The 19067-nt window shown below is 37.9% G+C and overlaps 1 protein-coding gene and 1 long non-coding RNA gene across 2 annotated transcripts in view; one reads left to right on the forward strand and one right to left on the reverse strand.

Annotated features, from left to right (window-relative positions):
• The window catches only part of LOC143237539 (uncharacterized), a 307489-nt gene extending 297519 nt beyond the window's left edge, over positions 1-9970 (forward strand). Inside the window, exon 3 of the long non-coding RNA XR_013020128.1 lies at positions 8153-9970. This is a non-coding gene — a long non-coding RNA (uncharacterized LOC143237539). The remainder of the gene's footprint in view (positions 1-8152) is intronic.
• The window catches only part of LOC143237524 (protein lifeguard 1-like), a 162799-nt gene that overhangs the window by 103347 nt on the left and 40385 nt on the right, over positions 1-19067 (reverse strand). The window lies entirely within an intron of this gene.

Genomic DNA, 19067 nt, shown 5'->3' on the forward strand with positions numbered 1-19067 from the left:
TATTAACTCTACTTAATAAACCTTTACTTGTTTGTGTTTGAAAACGTTCTCCGCTGTGCTATTTTTAACCGTAGCCACTTCGCAATTTTAATAAATCTTTACTAAGTTACATGTTGAAAAATTCTTGTAACACTTTCCTTTCCATAGTTTTAGTTTATTATATAAATAAACACCTCTAAAATATTAAACCTGTTTAAGTAATAAAGGTGTCGTTCTGATCTTTGACGGGGGTAATTCAACGTTTACCTAATTTTTTGGGGGGTGGTGTATCATTTATTTATATCTAAATTACATTTAATTTATTCAACATCAAACAACCCTGGATAGCTCAGCGGTAAGTTTGAGGATTTATATCGCTGACAATTAGGTTTCGATACCCGCGGTGGGTATGGTATAAATGGTCCATTATGCAGCTTGGTACTTAATAAAAAATACAGAAGTAAAAGTAATAATTTGTGTGTTATTAGTGAAGTGACGAACATATACAAATATGTGGATTTTCAGCAGACCTTTATTCATTTATGTTTTACTTTTTGAACATTATAATTCAGGGAGTTTAAAATTAAATACAACCCACACCACACAGTGAATATTATCTTAAGCTAAATCGTCAGTTTCATTTATATTTAAGATTTACATAACAGAAAAGAAATGTTAATAAATAAAAAGCCTTGTTGGAGACCTGACTTTTCATTGGTAGACATTCAGAACGAATCAACAAAAGTTGACACCTTATTGGTTAGTTTAACATTCTACTCACATTCTGCCTCCCGGGAAAATCCGACCGAGTATGCTTAACTCAGCAAACAACTTTTTAAAGGCTCGAAGGAAACTTTTTGATTTCAAAAGAGAGATGAATTAGAAGATACTTTCTGAAATGTTTACAAGACCTATGGGTAGAAGCTATTTATAGAGTTTGAACAGTTTATTTTTCGCTAATGCCTAAACAATTCTGTCTTGATAGCAGCAACAACTTATACGTGTAGTAAAATGTAAATATATAGCAATTATAGCCTTGTTTTTCGGTTCTTTCATATGAATATATTCAAGTAATCCATCTGTTTCACAGAATATATTTTTTTTCACCTTTGATGAAAATAAAACAAGTTTGTGATACAATCATTAAACAGTTGGTTATCTGTATAATAGCGAATTATAGAGTAGGCGTAATGTCACAATATTATTCACAAACCCCATAAATTGCATATTGGTGTTACATTTTTTTATACAAATTCCGAAATTTTGCACAAAACCCATCAAATTGTTAAAGTGAATTTCTTTCAATCCATAAAGTCATCAAATAAGAAACCGTTTTGTGTAATTTTGTTTTGCAAAATAACGCGTCATGTGTGGAATATATATATCTATTGTTATACGAAGTTTGGTTAACTACAACGTTGTAAAATAAAAGATACCAAAAACAGTTTATTTCAGTCATCGATCAAATCAGTTACTGGAGGAAGGTTAGCACCCATCGTCAACTCCTGTCTGACGGAACTATAGCCAGGTGGTTAGAGCATTCGACTCCTAATCCGCGGGTTCGCATCCCCGTCGCGCCAAACATACTCGCCCTTTCAGCCGTGAAGGCGTTATAATATTACGGTAAATCCCACTATTTGTTGGTAAAAGAGTAGCCCAAGAATTGACGGTGGGTGGTGGTGACTAGCTGCCAACCCTATAGTCTTGCACTGCTAAATTAGGGACGGCTAGCGCAGATAGCACTCGAGTAGCTTTGCTCGAAATTAAAAAAAAAAAAAAAAAAAATATATCTCAGAACGGCTGGTATGGGTATTAACACTTTTACTGATAAGGAGAGAACAAGGTCAACTTCAGGTTAAAAAAGAGAGAAGAAAGTGACCATCACCGGACTTTACTGATAAGGAGAGAACAAGGTCATCTTCAGGTTAAAAAAGAGAGAAGCAAGTGACCATCACCGAATGCTTAGGAACTAGAGTAAAACCCGGTACCGGACTGTAGGGGGCGTTGTACTGTAATTGGTTTGAGTGTCGCGCAAAGCTACACAAGGGCTGTCTGCGCTAGCCGTCACTAATTTTACAATGTAGGACTAGAGGGAAGGCAGCTAGCCATGACCACTCACCGCCAACGCTTGGGCTACTCTTTTACCAACGAATAGTGGGATTGACCCTCACATTATAACGCCCTCATGGCTGGGAGGCCGAGCATGTTTAGAGTTACGGGGATTCGAACCCGCGACCCTCAGATTACGAGTCGAATGTCTTAACCACTTGGCCATGCCGGGCCCGTGCTACAGTTAGATGTTAGGTTATTAGTTAGTATAGGTATAAAGACGTTCCTTTATATTGGTTTAATTTTAGTTTTAGTTGCTGTGTAAGTAGGGCTACTTTGAATTTGAGTTTGTTTAGATTTGTTCCCTGCTTAGTATCTGCAAAACACACACACAAACAAAACAAACGAACTTGCTAAGAGAAACGTGACTGTATTAATGTAAACTACATATACCACCTCACGGGCAGAACCTTTTCACCGTTAACAAGAGCCTTCAATGGTGTGTGTTCTCCAAACAGAAATAAACTAATCACTTAACACTACGAATCGTGACCCAGCTATATCTCTCTTATAACTGACTAAAATTGGAAGCGTTTTTTTCTTTTCCTTCGCGGTTAATTTTTCAAGAAGTGCACTCAACTGGCAGTAAAACAAAAGAACCTAACGTAGGGTTGTTACTTCTAAAATCTTTTACTTCGTTAAACGCCCCTGTTGAGGTCGATAGACGTTTTCTGAGCCGTGCAGCTCAACGTTCTGAACGTAACAGATCAATACGGAAACCCTCAGAGATCAATACGGAAACCCTCAGAGATTAATAACGTATCTCGTGCACTTCAGCATTATATGCATTCCAAATGTTCACAATATTTCACTAATTTTGTAACAAATCACAATAAATTATAGGTACTTTACTCATGAGTGAGTTCTATAAAACATTATCCCACTTCGAGTATTTCGAAGTTACGTTCAAAGAGAGAAGATAAAACCTAAAAATTTTATACGAAGAAAAATTGAAAGCGTCCAAGTGTAAATTGATAAAGCTCCCTCTAGAGTACAATTTCAAAAGTAGAGACAGAAACATTTGTCAAAATCTAACAAGCAAACAAAACTGAGAGTTTTTCTTCTTTTGCTTGAAGATACAGTTTTTATTGTACATTAGTTAACGTTGGTGAGTGTTTCATAATGATGAACGCAAAAGTTAAACCTAATAAATGAGAGTATATGATGGAGTGTACGTGGCGGTTTTAAGAGATACTACAAATGTTAGGAGATTTTGTCAACAGGTACTGGGGACTTGTGTAGTGTTAACAAAGTGTTAGGGGACTTGTGTGGTGACAAGAAGGTGTTATGGGGAGTTGTGTGGTGTCAACAAGCATTAGGGGACTGTGTGGTGTCAAGAAGGTGTTATGGGGAGTTGTGTGGTGTCAACAAGCATTAGGGGACTGTGTGGTGTCAAGAAGGTGTTATGGGGAGTTGTGTGGTGTCAACAAGCCTGTGTAGGGACCTGTTGTGGTGTCAAGAAGGCGTTATGGGGAGTTGTGTGGTGTCAACAAGCATTAGGGGACTGTGTGGTGTCAAGAAGGTGTTATGGGGAGTTGTGTGGTGTCAACAAGCATTAGGGACTTGTGTGGTGACAAGAAGGTGTTAATGGAGATATGTGGTGTCGACAGATATTAGGGGACTTGTGTAGTGTTAACAAAGTGTTAGGGGACTTGTGTAGTGTTAACAAAGTGTTAGGGGACTTGTGTAGTGTTAACAAAGTGTTAGGGGACTTGTGTAGTGTTAACAAAGTGTTAGGGGACTTGTGTAGTGTTAACAAAGTGTTAGGGGACTTGTGTAGTGTTAACAAAGTGTTAGGGGGCTTGTGTAGTGTTAACAAAGTGTTAGGGGACTTGTGTAGTGTTAACAAAGTGTTAGGGGGCTTGTGTAGTGTAATAAAATTACCAAAGGAACTATGTCTACTTCCGGTAATTAATGTTTCCACAATTTGTTGTCGAATCACTAAAACGATGGCCCACATAATGGCTGGTTTTGTCAGTGCTATGATATTTTAGTCATCTGAACACACGTGGCATCTACCAACTACAACAACACCTCATCAGGCTGTTTGTAGAAACCAGGAAATAAACTACAACAACACCTCATCAGGCTGTTTGGAGAAACCAGGAAATAAACTACAACAACACCTCATCAGGCTGTTTGGAGAAACCAGGAAATAAACTACAACAACACCTCATCAGGCTGTTTGGAGAAACCAGGAAATAAACTACAACAACACCTCATCAGGCTGTTTGGAGAAACCAGGAAATAAACTACAACAACACCTCATCAGGCTGTTTGGAGAAACCAGGAAATAAACTACAACAACACCTCATCAGGCTGTTTGGAGAAACCAGGAAATAAACTACAACAACACCTCATCAGGCTGTTTGGAGAAACCAGGAAATAAACTACAACAACACCTCATCAGGCTGTTTGGAGAAACCAGGAAATAAACTACAACAACACCTCATCAGGCTGTTTGGAGAAACCAGGAAATAAACTACAACAACACCTCATCAGGCTGTTTGGAGAAACCAGGAAATAAACTACAACAACACCTCATCAGGCTGTTTGGAGAAACCAGGAAATAAACTACAACAACACCTCATCAGGCTGTTTGGAGAAACCAGGAAATAAACTACAACAACACCTCATCAGGCTGTTTGGAGAAACCAGGAAATAAACTACAACAACACCTCATCAGGCTGTTTGGAGAAACCAGGAAATAAACTACAACAACACCTCATCAGGCTGTTTGGAGAAACCAGGAAATAAACTACAACAACACCTCATCAGGCTGTTTGGAGAAACCAGGAAATAAACTACAACAACACCTCATCAGGCTGTTTGGAGAAACCAGGAAATAAAAACGTAAACAAAAACACGACGTTCTTCCTGTAAATAGAAGAAAGTGAAATATTCAAACCCACGACGTCCATGTTACGCTGTCACTCGAACCTTAATGGTCAATGTCGCCAGACGCGTCAACGATGTGGTCTGGAAAGAGTCCAGAAATCCCGTGAGTGTCATATTTGCTGGTCACTATTAAAAAATAACGTTAAGATATATTAGATGTGCGAGTATTATAAATGTCACATTACATAAGATGTCACAGTTCCTGAGATTTCCAAGATGCGTAACGACGTATTTTTCATACTTACATGAGCACGTGCACGCACCACGTCTGTTTCTGCACGTGATATGTCCTGCTACAACTACTGCGCACATGCATGTACTCAGTGTTTAAGTCAAGTTCGTTAATATGTGTAAATGACTCAGTTTCTTCATAGATCGATACAATACCAGTAATATACACCCCATACGGACAAACACATTGCACAAACACACACACACGCTGCTTTATGTCTAATACACTCCATACAGACAGACACATTGCACAAACACACACACACGCTGCTTTATGTCTAATACACCCCATACATACACACATTGCACAAACACACACACACGCTGCTTTATGTCTAATACACTCTATACAGACAGACACATTGCACAAACACATACACGCTGCTTTATGTCTAATACACTCCATACAGACAGACACATTGCACAAACACACACATGCTGCTTTATATCTAATACACTCCATACAGACAGACACATTGCACAAACACACACACATGCTGCTTTATGTCTAATACACTCCATACAGACAGACACATTGCACAAACACACACATGCTGCTTTATATCTAATACACTCCATACAGACAGACACATTGCACAAACACACACATGCTGCTTTATGTCTAATACACCCCATACAGACAGACACATTGCACAAACACACACATGCTGCTTTATATCTAATACAATCCATACAGACAGACACATTGCACAAACACACACACATGCTACTTTATGTCTAATACACCCCACACAGACACATTGCACAAACATACACACGCTGCTTTATGTCTAATACACTCCATACAGACAGACACATTGCACAAACACACACACATGCTACTTTATGTCTAATACACTCCATACAGACAGACACATTGCACAAACACACACACATGCTACTTTATGTCTAATACACTCCATACAGACAGACACATTGCACAAACACACACATGCTGCTTTATATCTAATACACTCCATACAGACAGACACATTGCACAAACACACACACGCTGCTTTATGTCTAATACACTCCATACAGACACATTGCAGAAACACACACACACACGCTGCTTTATATCTAATACACTCCATACAGACAGACACATTGCACAAACACACACACGCTGCTTTATGTCTAATACACTCCATACAGACAGACACATTGCACAAACACACACACACACGCTGCTTTATATCTAATACACTCCATACAGACAGACACATTGCACAAACACACACACATGCTGCTTTATGTCTAATACACCCCATACAGACACATTACACAAACACACACACGCTGCTTTATATCTAATACACTCCATACAGACAGACACATTACACAAACACACACACGCTGCTTTATATCTAATACACTCCATACAAACAGACACATTGCACAAACACACATATGCTGCTTTATGTCTAATACACTCCATACAGACAGACACATTGCACAAACACACACACATGCTACTTTATGTCTAATACACCCCATACAGACACATTGCACAAACACACACACACGCTGCTTTATATCTAATACACTCCATACAGACAGACACATTGCACAAACACACATACACGCTACTTTATGTCTAATACACCCCATACAGACACATTGCACAAACATACACATGCTGCTTTATGTCTAATACACTCCATACAGACAGACACATTGCACAAACACACACACGCTGCTTTATGTCTAATACACTCCATACAGACACATTGCACAAACACACACACGCTGCTTTATATCTAATACACCCCATACAGACACACATTGCACAAACACACACACGCTGCTTTATGTCTAATACACTCCATACAGACAGACACAATGCACAAACACACACATGCTGCTTTATATCTAATACACTCCATACAGACAGACACATTACACAAACACACACACGCTGCTTTATGTCTAATACACTCCATACAGACAGACACATTGCACAAACACACACATGCTGCTTTATGTCTAATACACTCCATACAGACACATTGCAGAAACACACACACACGCTGCTTTATATCTAATACACCCCATACAGACAGACACATTACACAAACACACACACGCTGCTTTATATCTAATACACTCCATACAGACAGACACATTACACAAACACACACACGCTGCTTTATATCTAATACACTCCATACAAACAGACACATTGCACAAACACACACATGCTGCTTTATGTCTAATACACTCCATACAGACAGACACATTGCACAAACACACACACATGCTGCTTTATGTCTAATACACCCATACAGACAGACACATTGCACAAACACACACACATGCTGCTTTATGTCTAATACACCCCATACAAACAGACACATTGCAGAAACACACACACACGCTGCTTTATGTCTAATACACTCCATACAGACAGACACATTGCACAAACACACACACATGCTGCTTTATGTCTAATACACCCCATACAGACACATTACACAAACACACACACGCTGCTTTATATCTAATACACTCCATACAAACAGACACATTGCACAAACACACACATGCTGCTTTATATCTAATACACTCAATACAGACAGACACATTACACAAACACACACACGCTGATTTATATCTAATACACTCCATACAGACACATTGCAGAAACACACACACACGCTGCTTTATGTCTAATACACTCCATACAGACACATTGCACAAACACACACACGCTGCTTTATGTCTAATACACCCCATACAGACAGACTGACAGATGAGGTTGTGCCGTTTCCTTTCTCACTACTATGTTGTTTACCAAATTTTAGGGCCAATAACAACCCTTATGGGTTACCACCCTGCAGTTGTCAGCTGCATAGTATTTAACTAAACAGGTGTATTCGTTAGTACATGTTGCAAAAACCCGTGTTTTCCTGACTGTGTGTCTGTTTTCTTACAGCAAAGCAACATCGGGTTATCTGTTGAGTCCACCGGGGTGAATCGAGTCCCTGATTTTAGCGTTGTAAATCGGTAGACTTACAGCAGTATCAGCGGGTGACGCTATCCTTAGTAGATTAGATGCTACAGGGATCCATGTGTTCCTTAGTGAGTATGAAGGATTTGTATATTTTTAATGGATGTTACAAGAACTTGTATGTTCCTTATTAGGTATTACAAGGACCTGTTTATTCCATAGTAGATGTTAAAAAAAACGCTGTGTTCCTAAGCAGATGTTACAGAAAACGCTGTGTTCCTTAGCAGATGTTACAAAAAACCCTGTGTTCCTTAGCAGATGTTACAAAAAACGCTGTGTTCCTTAGTAGATGTTACAAAAACCCTGTGTTCCTTAGTACATGTTACAAAAAACGCTGTGTTCCTTAGTAGATGTTTCAAAAAACGTTGTGTTCCTAAGCAGATGTTACAAAAACCCTGTGTTCCTTAGGAAATGTTACAAAAAATCCTGTGTTCCTTAACAGATGTTACAATAAACCCTGTGTTCCTAAGCAGATGTTACAAAAACCTTGTGTACCTTAGCAGATGTTACAAAAAACGCTGTGTTTCTCAACAGATGTTACAAGAAACCCTGTGTTCCTTAGCACTACCTAGTATGGAGATTTGGTGAAGTTGTATTTCACTTAATGATTTACCAGAGTATGGACCTTAGCACTAGCTAGTATGGAGACTTGGTGAAGTTGTATTTCACTTCATAAGTTACCGGAGTATGGACCTTAGCACTAGCTAGTATGGAGACTTGGGGAAGTTGTATTTCACTTCATAAGTTACCGGAGTATCGACCTTAGCACTAGCTAGTATGGAGACTTGGTGAAGTTGTATTTCACTTCATAAGTTACCGGAGTATGGACCTTAGCACTAGCTAGTATGGAGACTTGGTGAAGTTGTATTTCACTTAATAATTTACCAGAGTATCGACCTTAGCACTAGCTAGTATGGAGACTTGGGGAAGTTGTATTTCACTTCATAAGTTACCGGAGTATGGACCTTAGCACTAGCTAGTATGGAGACTTGGTGAAGTTGTATTTCACTTGATAATTTACCAGAGTATGGACCTTAGCACTAACTAGTATTGAGACTTGGTGAAGTTGTATTTCACTTAATAAGTTATCAGTTAACAAATGAAAACACGTTTCCAAACCACCCTTTTTGGGATTTTTCGGATCGAACATACTTTTAATATTCAACAAACAAACCTTAGCTCCTGAGAGACGTGTTTAAACAGAAACTGTTATTTAAACAAGTAATTTTTTCAATGTAAGTTTAAACAATATTTTTGATGGACTCCTTTAGTTACATTTTGCCCTACGGGCCCGGCATGGCCAGGTAGTTAAGATAATCGACTCGTAATCCAAGGATTGCACGTTCGAATTCCAGTCACACCAAGCATGTTCGCCCTTTCAGTCGTGAGGGCTTTATAATGTACAGTCTATCCCACTATTCGTTGGTAAAAGAGTAGCCCAAAAGTTGGCAGTGGGTAATGATGACTAATTGCTTTCCATCTAGTCTTACACTGCTAAATTAGGGACGGCTAGCGCAGATAGCCCTCGTGTGACTTTGCGCGAAATTCAAAAACAAACAAACCAGGTTAAACGAACTCTGGGTCTAACACTTTTTGTTAAGTAACATTTCTTTTTTCATGTCGGTATTATAGGGGAAGCAACTTTTAATGTCTTAAGATAACTTTTCATTAATCATTAATTTATATAACATTCGTCCGGAGAACAGATACACCAGCAAATATTATAATTTGTATTGTTTGTATGTTTTTTTGTCATCGCCACCCACCGCCAACTCTTGGGCTACTCTTTCATCAACGAACAGTGGAATTCACCTAATATTATAACGCCTTCACAACTGAAAGAGCAACCATGTTTAGAGTGACGGGATTTGAAACCGTGACCCCAGATTGAGAGTCAAACGCCCTAACCCTGTGACGATACCAGGCCAATCATAATATGTTCATTACATCTGAAATATTACGTAGAATCCGTATTAATAATATTTGTTCTTGAGCGCAAAACTGCAAAGTGGGCTATCTTTACCGTGCTCATCACGAGTATCGTAACTTGGTTATGATAAAAAGTTCACATTTGAAGGTCACATTTTCCGATAGCGGTCGGATTAGATTAGTAAATCATATGAAATGGTATTTTATTTTTTAGTAGACGTTACATAACGTGTGCACCCCCCCCCGCTAGTTCAGCGGTCAGTCTATGGATATACAATGCTCCAATCTGGGGTGCGATTCCCCTCAGTGAGCTTAGCAGATAGCCCGATGTGGCTTTGCTATAAGAAAACACACAAACACATAACGTGCGAATTTTATGAAAATAAATGAAAATAAATAATAGTTTTTATACTTTCTTACTGACAACAGTCAAACCGGTTTTGTTCGGCTTATGATACGTTTGTCACAGAGAAAGCAAGTCGTTACAACGACCAAACATGTTTTAAACTATAACGTAGGTGACAATGTTACACGCTTTATGTATCTAGACACAAACGTATGTATTTTTTTCACATTTAACCAGGTATAAAATATGTGTTTTACTCCTTCTGCTTAGGATAAATCATAAGCCGTCCTGATCGTAACGTTGTAACAATGCGTTTATATATTATTACAAATCCCCGTCACACCAAACATGTTCACCCTTTCAATCATGGAGGCATTATAATGCTACAGTCAATCACACTGTTCGTTGGTAGAAGAATAGCTCAAGAGTTGGCGGTGGGTGGTGATAACTAGCTGCCTTCCTTCTTGTCTTACACTGTTAAATTAGGGACGGCTAGCGCAGATAGCCCTCGAGTAGCTTTGCGCGAAATTAAAATAAAACAAAAAATAAAGAAATATGCTATTATAATAATTTGTATTATAATAAGCTGCTTCGAGAGAAATAAGAATAACTTGTACTTCTATTTTTAATATTCTGTAAGCCCCCAGTGGCTCAACGGTATGTTTACAAACTTGCAAACGCTAGAAAGTGGGATTAGATACCTATGGTGGACAGAGCACAGAATACCCATTGTATAGCTTTGCGCCTAACAACAAACATTATAAAAAAAGATTTAGTCTCTGATACTATTATACCGCCATCTAGTGAACTTAATTGAAACTGAAAGTTTAATCTCTTGGAATTGTTTCTTTACATTTTGAAAGAAGTCCCGGCATGGCCAAGCGTGTTAAGGCGTGCGACTCGTAATCTGAAGGACGCGGGTTCGCATCTCGGTCGCGCCAAACATGCTCGCCCTTTCAGCCGTGGGGGCGTTATAATGCTACAATAAATCACACTGTTCGTTGGTAAAAGAGTAGCTCAAGAGTTGGCAGTGGGTGGTGATGACTAGCTGCCTTCTCTTTAGTCTTACATTGCTAAATTAAGGACGGCTAGCACAGATTGCCCTCGAGTAGCTTTGTGCGAAATTCAGAAAACAAACAAACATACATTTTAAAAATAGTCGATAAAAGTATTTGAAAAATTAAATTTGTTAAGTTAACTATGAACTGGAAACTAAAACCAATCACGTTAATAAATTGTTTGGCGCATTGTATTTCTTTCTTTTTATTTTACGACATGACCACGTTTTGATACAATCCTAGTTCGGACAACATTTCAACAAGTTTTGTTTCAGAATCTTTGTGGAATGCTACACAAGAACGTAAATGTACCTACTGTTAGATAAGAGATGTGGCAACACCACTCTTGTCCGACCGAATAACTGTCACTTTTATAACTCATTCATTTAACTTGTGTTTATAGCGCATCCACGGTCTCAAAGTGAGGACCATGAACCTTCAAGTACACAGTTTGAATACATTGACTAAACTAGGTCACACACTACCGTGCATACTGTACTATTGACTTCTACCATTGTAGCATTTTCTAAACGACTTGAGTTGGATAACTTTTAAAATGAACATGCAATACATTTAAAATAATGAAATAAAAAAGCTATATATATGTAAAAAACTGCTCGTTTGGGTTGAGAAAATTTTTTTACGTAGAGGAGTGAACAACGTTTCGACCTTCTTCGGTCATCGTCAGCTTCACAAAGAAATAGAGAGGTAACTGACCGGAAGCTGACCACATGTTTGAAAGGAATGTAGAGGGCGGGCTTAGATGTTGAATATACAAATTTATATTATTTATTTTATTTTATTATTATTATTATTATTTATTATATTATATTTTCATGTAGATATAAAGGTGTTCATTTGTATTGGTTTATTTTGGGCTTAAGTTGTTATATAAGTAAGGCTTCTTTAATTTTACGTTTGTTCATGTTTGTTTCTTTATTTAGTATTTGGGTGTTTTCTATGGTTATGTTGTGTTTATTTGACCTACAGTGTTCGAAAACGTGTGAAGGTGACTTTTTATGTTTTTTCAATCTGGTTTCCATTTTTCTACTTGTTTCTCCAATATAGAAGTCGTGGCAGTTATCACATTGTATTTTATAAATAACGTTGGTGTGGTGTTTGTCAGTGTAGTTTTTACATGGTATAGACCTCAGTTTTGTGCCTCGTTTTTGAATAAATTTGGCATTAACTGGAATGTCATATGTTGTTACTAGTTTTTGCCAAATGTTGGTTATTTTTCTGCTGATGTCGGGAGTATATGGTATGCAGCAGTATATGGTTTCGTGATTTTTTGATTTGTGAGATATATTTACTTTTGTTGGTTGATTTTGCTTTATGTCTAGGTGTGTGCGTATAACGTTTTCTACAGTTTGTGGATGAAACTTATTGATTTTGATGAAGTATTGTTTTATTTTGTCTAATTCATCGTTAATTTTATCTGGTGAGCATAGTTTTATGGCTGTGTTTATTTGGTTTCTTAGTATTTTGAGTTTTTGTTTTGTTTCATGTGCTGAGTCCCAAGGACTGTATAGTCCAGTATGGGTGATTTTTCGGTGGATTTCTGTTTTGAATTGTGTGTCGGTTCTTGTAATTTTGAGGTTAGGAAATGATATTTGATTGCTTTCTTCCTGTTCACATGTGAAGTTAATATTCGGATGTATAGAGTTAATGTGATTGAAAAAATTAAGTGTGTGTTCTGTAGATCTGAATCCCGCAACCGTGTCATCTACATATCTGTACCAGTATAGTGGTGGATGTAATGCTGTGTTAATTGCTTGTGTTTCAGCTTGTGTCATAAAAATATTGGCTAGAACTGGTGATACTGGGTTGCCCATGCTTAGGCCATTTGTTTGTATATAGTTGTGGTTGTTGAACATGAAGTTTGTCTTTATCGTGGTGAATTCTATGAGGGTTGCTGATTGGTTGCTGGGAATGTCTATAGTTGGGTTAGGGTCTCGGATATAGAGTTCTAAAGCTATCTTGCAGGCTTCAGTGGTTGGAACTTCTGTAAAGAAGGATATAACATCGAAACTGGCCATTAAGGCTTTATGATTAAGTTGATTTAGATTAGACTTGAAATTAAAAGAGTCTTTGATGAATGAGCTGGCTGATGTTACATATTTGGAGAATGCCCATACTATGTATTTACCAAGATTGTAATTAAACGATTCATATGTGGACACTATTGGTCGTAATGGACAATCTGGTTTATGAGGTTTGGGGATTTCAGCCGTGGGTGTGTTATAATGTTACGGTCAATCCCACTATTCGTTGGTACAAGAGTAGCCCAAGAGTTGGCGGTGAGTGGTGATGACTAGCTGCCTTCCCTCTAGTCTTACACTGCTAAATTAGGGACGGCTAGCACAAATGGCCCTCGAGTAGCTTTGTGCAAAATTCAAAAACAAACAAACAAAAGCTTTGCGAGAAATTAAAAGGAAAAACAGTTCATTAATAAGACAATCAAATTGGTTTTAAAAGGTCATTTTTTTCTGTTACACTCTCATTAAAATAAAAAAAAATGTTCCTTGAACTGTAGTTTTAGGTCAGAAAGGATATCTTGTGCAAACCTAGGTGGGGTATCCTGCTTCTTCTTTGTTGTACAAACCTACGTGGGGTATCCTGCTTCTTGTTTGTTGTACAAACCTACGTGGGTATCCTGCTTCTTCTTTGTTGTACAAACCTACGTGGGGTATCCTGCTTCTTGTTTGTTGTACAAACCTACGTGGGGTATCCTGCTTCTTGTTTGTTGTACAAACCTACGTGGGGTATCCTGCTTCTTGTTTGTTGTACAAACCTACGTGGGGTATCCTGCTTCTTCTTTGTTGTACAAACCTACGTGGGGTATCCTGCTTCTTCTTTGTTGTACAAACCTACGTGGGGTATCCTGCTTCTTCTTTGTTGTACAAACCTACGTGGGGCATCCTGCTTCTTGTTTGTTGTACAAACCTACATGGGGTATCCTGCTTCTTGTTTGTTGTACAAACCTACGTGGGGCATCCTGCTTCTTGTTTGTTGTACAAACCTACGTGGGGTATCCTGCTTCTTGTTTGTTGTACAAACCTACGTGGGGCATCCTGCTTCTTGTTTGTTGTACAAACCTACGTGGGGCATCCTGCTTCTTGTTTGTTGTACAAACCTACGTGGGGTATCCTGCTTCTTGTTTGAACAACATGAAAAGTGTGTGAAGCAACTCCTCATCAACTGAGATTCAAAACGAATTAACTTTTGCCGAAATGTTTTCACCACGGCGTATATATCGCAGATAAGCACGGCTTCACCTTGTTGTCTAAGACTGAATACATTCAAGTACATGGTAAAGCCTGCATAAAAACCAATTCACTGTTTGTGAGTAACGGTTGAGGGCGCTTCTATTCATTAATAAAAATGTCAATCTCAGTGTGAAGATAAAAAAATAGCGACATAACCTTCCCACAGCTGAACTGAAGTGTGGTAAACCTCCTCACAGTGAAGTGTGGCAAGCCTTCCCACAGTGAAGTGTGGTAAGCCTTCCCACAGTGAAGTGTGGTAAACCTTCCCACAGTGAAGTGTGGTAAACCTCCCCACAGTGAAGTGTGGTAAACCTTCCCACAGTGAAGTGTGGTAGGGCAAGTCGGGATATGTTGCTTCTATTTCCGCTAAAATTCCCCTAGTTAACGATGGTTGAGTCCATAAGAGCGAATGAAGTCCACTGTAGAAACTACAGGTTCCATGACACATAACAGATCCAGATATTTTCCACATAGTGCCTGCTGATGAATAATGCAGTGAAGAACCATAGGCTTGGAACAACCCATACTTTCAACAGCTTTGGAAATGCGCCCAACTAAACCTTTTCCTGCACCACACATACTTTTACCACACTTCACTGTAACACACTTCAGCCGTTTCCATTCCAGGTTGTACTTAGTGATTTTTCTACCTCTTTGAAAATGTCCTCACCTGTGGTTGTTTCATGCATACTGTGCACAGCAACTCAAAATGTCCTCACCTGTGGTTGTTTCATGCATACTGTGCACAGCAACTCAAAATGTCCTCACCTGTGGTTGTTTCATGCATACTGTGCACAGCAACTCATTCTTCAGGCCATTGAAAATTAATGTTGACTCTGCGAATAAACAACAGCAACTGTGAAGTGTCGGACACTTCTGTTGACTCGTCAAGCGCGATAGAAACACTCCAACTTTTTGTCTTTCAGCTGATACACAATATTGCTTTCAATGTTCTCAACTCTACGAGCAACTATATTCGTCGAAAGGATAATAGTTTTAAATAAGTCTACTTTTCCTGGTCATATTTCTTCGGCTGCTTCAATCATACATAATTTAATTAGCTCACCATCGATAAATGGGTTTCCTCGCTTGACTAACGGGTGTGCCACTCGGAAACTTGTATTTGTTGTAACTTCATTTTCGGCTTTCTTCCTCTTAAGTACAAACTGCTGTGATGATAAGTTACGTTTCAAGGTTTTGAATTTGTCTGGAAGTAGCTTTCCCATGAACTGAGAATAGTTTGTGCATATTAAGCACAACGTTTTGTTACGTGATTTAATAACGACGTAGTCCACACTCCACTGTTGTTTAAAAACACGACATTCAGAGTGAACTTTTCTCTTCTTCCCTTAACCTGACATAATAACTAGCAATAACTATGAACTGTAACATAAAGTTAACAGCAGCATTCACTGACACACACTCAGGTGCACGAGGCAGGTGTGGGAAGAAACACACTGTTTCATGATACTGGGATCGACAAGTGAGATGACGTAATATGATGTTTTCCAGAAAATATAAAAATGTATGGCACCAGATTGGCTTTTGTTCAATTAAGTTTTATTTTTTTTATTTTTATATCATTAAAAATAACAATGATATCATTATATCATTTTATTACCTTAATGAACTGTTGGCGGACCGCATCGCAGATTGGCTTTTGTTCAATTACGTTTTATGTTTTGTTTTTATAATATTAAAACATTATATTATTACTTTAATAAATGGTTGGTGGGTCGTAGTTTGGAGACCCCTGCTCCAACTGCAATATATGTATTCCTACCAGAGAAAATGCACGTATAAAAGAATGGGGCGAAGGCGGATTATTTGTAGATAAATAATACTATATATGGGTGTGTGTGTGTACATCATAATATGCCTGTAATTTGTACAAGGCAGAATGTACGCCTTCTTCAACACTCCTAAATCAACACGTACTATTTATTTATTTTTCATCTGGTTCTTCTTTCAATGTTACCTTTTAAAGAATACTTTTGTGTTGTAGTTAGAAATTATTATATCATTTTTTTCTCCTTCTAGATATAAACCATTAAAATAAAAATGAATAATAAATTTTCGTTAAACCTGGTCACCTTTCACTCAACTTTGAAACTCCAAGTATCACGTACATATAGCAGCTTATTCACAAAGAACCCTGGCCAGAAACATTAAAGTTGTAACATTCTGCTCATTTCCCAAAGTATTCAGCTAAGTTCGAACACATAATATTAAGTTCCATTTCAGTTCATTTCTTCCTTTTCCCTCTACCACTATGCACCATTGTTTGGTTTGTCAATGATCATTAATTATTTATTTCAACTGTCTCAGAAACACAAACACGTATATACACACACACTCGCAAAGAAACCTAATTAAAATCTATTCAATTAAAGATTTTCTATTATTAAAACTTACTTATTCTGTTATCGTTGCTAAGCAATAAAACCGAAACTGGTAAAAATATAAACAATTGATTCTTCTTTATAGCACCCGCTACTTTAATTGTTCTGCAACTAGGCTTTTCGAAACCATACAATACACTTCATGCTACCGTAAGTTTATACAAACTGCAATTTAGATTAAGTGTTTTAAAGCGTACTATTTATTCTGAATAAATAATAACTCGTACCTCTATCAATAAGAACTCACTCAAATTTTCGTTCTCCACACTCATACATGATTTATAAATTATCTTCATCGCTTCATCAAAGAGGCTTGTCGAACTACTGCAGCTTATATAATAGGCTTAATTATTCATTTTAAACAAGTCAGGTATAAACAAAGCCTCGAGACAATTTAAAAGCATATACTTTTTTTTAACTACACAAATAGTGATTTATTAGCGTGAAAAAATAAATAAGTGTCACAAGACAATTAAAAACTATAAACATTTGTGAAATCAGTTATTTGATGATTTTTTATTCCATTCAGTCGGCAAAATTAAAAGAAACAAGGACTAATAAAGTTTAAGATCATTTATCTGTGACTGATATATCTCAAACAGTATTTCATTCCATAGCTTAGGTCGTCATCTTTTATCACTAAAAAGAACTTTAATGTATCAAAGTTAGTTCGTAATGCTGGGCCCGGCATGGATAGGTGGTTAAAGCGCTCGACTCGTAATCTGAAGGTCGCGGGTTCAAATCCTTTTCACACCAAACATGCTCGCCCTTTCAGTTGTGGAGGCGTTATAATGTGACGGTCAATCCAACTATTCGTTTGTAAAAATGTAGCCCAAGAGCTGGCGGTGTGTGGTGACGACTAGCTGTCTTACCCTAGTCTTTTACTGCTAAATTAGGGATGGCTATAGCAGATAGTTCTCGTGTAGATTTGCGCGAAATTCAAAACAAACAAACAACAAGTTTTTATAAATTTAAACATGTGCTACATGATAAAATTATATCGTCAAACTAATTAACTAATGTTAAAGGTTTATCACTGTTAAGTATATTAATTACATAGTTTGAGTGTTTAGATGGTTTTATGATGAAAGCTGTTTTCTTCAAAATGCTCACTGGTACCTCATATAGCTAGAAACCGAGTGGTGGATAGCCCATTGTGTAGCCTTATGCTTAGCTATTATATTGTCCAGAAATAAATGTCGTTTTTGAACTGCAAATTTGGAAAAGTATAAACCAGTGCTGTAAAACATGCTTTAACCATAGTGAACACCATTTGCTTCAACACACATTTGCCAACGTATGGTCAATGAACTCCCTGAAAGCTTCTTCTGCAGCTGCCTGGTTTCGAAAGCTTTCATTGTTCACAAATTTGTCAAAATGCTTGAAAAAAATGAAAATCTGTAGGGGAAAGGTTTGGGGAATAAGGTGGATGAGGGTGAATCTAGATTCCTAATTCGTTAAATTTTTGGAGCGTCATCTTTAACAGGTTTCATAACACCGATTTTGTTAATCTTCAGTCAGCTCATGTGAAACCTGTTTATCCAACTTTTTCGTCTTTGCAATCGCACTCAGGTGGTTGGCAATACTTTATTTGCTTCTGTCTAGCTTTTCTACAAACTTACGTAGTGTTGTGCGAGGGTCTGTCTCAACTGCTTCCATTAATGTGTTTCATCTAAGGATGGCTTCTTCCACGACCTTCGTGATCTTCAAGACTTTCATCCCCATGTCAAAACCTTTGGAACTAACGCTGTACGTTCAGTAACAGATCCATGGCCAAATTCCTGGTTGATGTTCCGTGTAGTTTCAGTAGCTTTTCGTCCAGGTTTGAAATCGTAG

Source organism: Tachypleus tridentatus, chromosome 2 (assembly GCF_004210375.1).
Source record: "Tachypleus tridentatus isolate NWPU-2018 chromosome 2, ASM421037v1, whole genome shotgun sequence".
NCBI lineage: Eukaryota > Metazoa > Arthropoda > Merostomata > Xiphosura > Limulidae > Tachypleus > Tachypleus tridentatus.